Source organism: Leguminivora glycinivorella, chromosome 22 (genome assembly GCF_023078275.1).
Source record: "Leguminivora glycinivorella isolate SPB_JAAS2020 chromosome 22, LegGlyc_1.1, whole genome shotgun sequence".
Taxonomy (NCBI): Eukaryota; Metazoa; Arthropoda; class Insecta; order Lepidoptera; family Tortricidae; genus Leguminivora; species Leguminivora glycinivorella.
The window spans coordinates 8,641,866-8,645,349 of record NC_062992.1 but is presented as its reverse complement, the minus strand read 5'-3'; positions in this window follow the sequence as shown (position 1 = coordinate 8,645,349).

Here is a 3,484-nt window from a genome sequence, read left to right as displayed (position 1 = left end):
TTTGTTTTGATATACTGAAACACCCCGATACAACTTACTGTGACTCTTAGTGCGTTTTCACATTATCCGATCCGATATCGGATGTCGGAACGATATCCCATACATTACAGGCGCCATCTTGGATTTTTTCCATTGAAATCCATCCGACATTCGATATCGGATCGGATAATGTGAAAACAGACTTAGGACCGAGACAGATCAACGCTTGTTTATACGTCCAACGATTGTTTACACCATTCTGTTGCAAAAAAATTAAAAACTAAATCGAAAACTAGCCAGTAATCTTTCCATAGCATTAGATAAACAATATTGACATAATAGTAAACAAAAACATAAAATCTATCCTTCTAACAAATTTGTCATTTATTTAAAGCAGTATAGAGTAGTAAACTGCATGATAAGGGTGACTCAACGTTAGTCAGCTGATAAGTTACACGTGCAGAGAAATCGTGGTTTTGTCGTAAATAGGTATTTGTGCAGTCGCAATCGAAAGGTACCACATTGTATATTTTTCTTTCTAAATATCGATCATTTATAGTCAAAGGAATTTTGGCACTGAAAATGGCGCGAAATTCTAATTTTTCTTTAGGAATTAAGCCTTCGCCCCTATTACTTTTTTTCAATTAATTTTTAAGTATTATAGTTCGTTGACGATTCTGCCGTCAAGGTTTAGGAAGGTAGACAGATAGATCTTTATTTGCATTCCAATATGTTGCATACCTATACATAATGGACCCTGGAAAGGGCAAAACATACGCGATAAATGAAGATAATTGCCGCTGAGCCCCACATTTTTCAAATTTGCCGCCTTTTTTAGGGTTCCGTAGTCAACTAGGAACCCTTATAGTTTCGCCATGTCTGTCTGTCCGTCCGTCCGTCCGTCCGTCCGCGGATAATCTCAGTAACCGTTAGCACTAGAAAGCTGAAATTTGGTACCAATATGTATATCAATCACGCCAACAAAGTGCAAAAATAAAAAATGTTTTATTAGGGTACCCCCCCCTACATGTAGTGGGGGCTGATATTTTTTTTCATTCTAACCCCAACGTGTGATATATTGTTGGATAGGTATTTAAAAATGAGTAAGGGTACTAAGATCGTTTTTTGATAATATTAATATTCGCCCAATCTCCATACTTCCGTTTTTATCCAAAGTTCTGGAGGCAATTGTACATAAAAAACTGTCTGCACACATTTCTGACAACCAACTTCTTTCACCAGTACAATCAGGTTTTCGTTGTGGACACAGTACAACTACTGCATTGCTGAAGGTTATCGAAGATGTGAGGCAGGGTATGGAGTCTACTCAGTTGACTGTGCTTGTCCTGGTAGACTTTTCTAATGCGTTTAACGCCGTTAATCACGAGCTGTTAATAGCTATCTTGAAACACCTGAACATCACGTCATCAGTGGCTGAATGGTTCTCATCTTACCTGCAGAATCGTCGGCAGGCTGTTCGAGCTGATAGATCTACATCTGATTGGTGCGAGCTGTCTTCTGGCGTTCCGCAGGGCGGTATTCTGTCTCCTCTTCTTTTCTCCATTTTTATTAATTTAATAACTGATCGTATTAAATGCTCACACCACTTATACGCCGACGATCTACAACTTTACGCCCAAACAAGCCCCAGCAATTTGGACCTAGCTATCCGCAAAATAAACGACGACTTGGATATCATATCTGCCTGGTCACGCGATTTCGGAATCTGTGTCAACCCCAGCAAGTGTCAGGCCATTGTACTGGGTAGTCCACGGCTATTGTCCTTACTTGATACCGCTCTTTTAGATCCCATTAAATTTGAAAATAACATAGTTCCTTTCCAGCCCGATGTGAAAAACCTTGGTTTGGTCGTCGACAGTGGCTTGACATGGACTTCTCAGGTGTCTAACGTTTGTCGTAAGGTGACTAACATGCTGCGATCTTTATATAGATTTAAGCACTTTCTTCCAGTCAGCACGAAAACTCTTCTCATCCAGGCTCTAGTGTTGCCCGTGATCGAATATGCAGATGTTTGTTACTCTAATATTAGCCAAGATTTACTCAATAAATTAGACAGACTGTTGAATGGCTGCATTAGGTTCATATTCGGGCTCCGTAAATACGATCACATATCAGCTTTTCGCCGCAAACTGAACTGGCTTCCCATTCGTGAACGCAGGTCTCTGAGAATTCTATGCACTCTTTATTCTATATTATTTGATCCAGTTACCCCCGACTATCTTAAATCAAATTTCAATTTCATAGAACCGCGTCCCGGTTGTGAACTGCGTACGTCCCGAACTCTTAAGCTGGCTATTCCTTATCATCGCACTGGCTTTATTTCCAACTCCTTCACCCTCCAGGCAGCTCGTCTTTGGAATGATCTCCCTCTTCCCTTAAGGCAAGCACAGACCAAATTTTCTTTTAAACGCATGTTACGTACACACCTCTCCAACAAGCTCAAGGATAAATGATCTGCATATTGCTTATACTTGGGTACATTATATATTATATATTTATAGTTTGTATGTAAGTTTATATTATTAGCTATATATTTATATATTATCCACTCATATATACATTTTCTTTTATTGGATACATAGGTAATTTGATTTGTGTTTCTTGTCACATCTCTATATTGACAATCCTGCACTAACTAAAGTTTCTGTTTGATCCAATGGTTGACTGGTAGAGAATGCCTTAAGGCATTAAGTCCGCCATTTGTACAATTTTATGTCGTGCAATAAAGTTTAAATAAAAAATAATAAAAAAAATATTTTCGGAAATAATCGCTCCTAAAGGAAAAAAAGTGCGTCCCCCCCCCCTCTAACTTTTGAACGGTATGTTTAAAAATATGAAAAAAATCACAAAAGTAGAACTTTATAAAGACTTTCTAGGAAAATTGTTTTGAACTTGATAGGTTCAGTAGTTTTTGAGAAAAATACGGAAAACTACGGAACCCTATACTGAGCGTGGCCCGACACGCTCTTGGCCGGTTTTTTAGTGCCAAGATTTGTTTGACCGACTATATAGTTATCCCAGGCGATTCTCAAAGAATTTCTAGTTGAGCAAAGTACATAGTCTGTTTAAAAGAGGTCAAAGCGTCATACAGAATGTATGAAAGTGTGACCTCTTCCATAAGATGTTCTTTCACGATAATCTTTCTATTCTCGGCTCTTGACGTAACCGTGACCGAAGCTACGCGTGTCAAAATATGAAAAACATTCTGCGTACCGATAGCGAAAAGTATGTTGGCGATTAGTCAGGAAAACTGTGGTGTTTTTCATGGGTTCTGTAGGAAAAGAACAGATTAATTTGTTTGGTTATAGTTGTTGACTGCGATTTCGTTACACAAAGTTGATGCTAAATTTGAAGTCAGGTAGCCCGAGATAGGTGTTAGGTTTAGGTAGCCAGATATCCTTACCTATCTTCCGATGATCTTCTGTCGCCTTTTTACTTCTCCTATTATCTTCGATACACCTAATACCTAACTACTTAATTACTT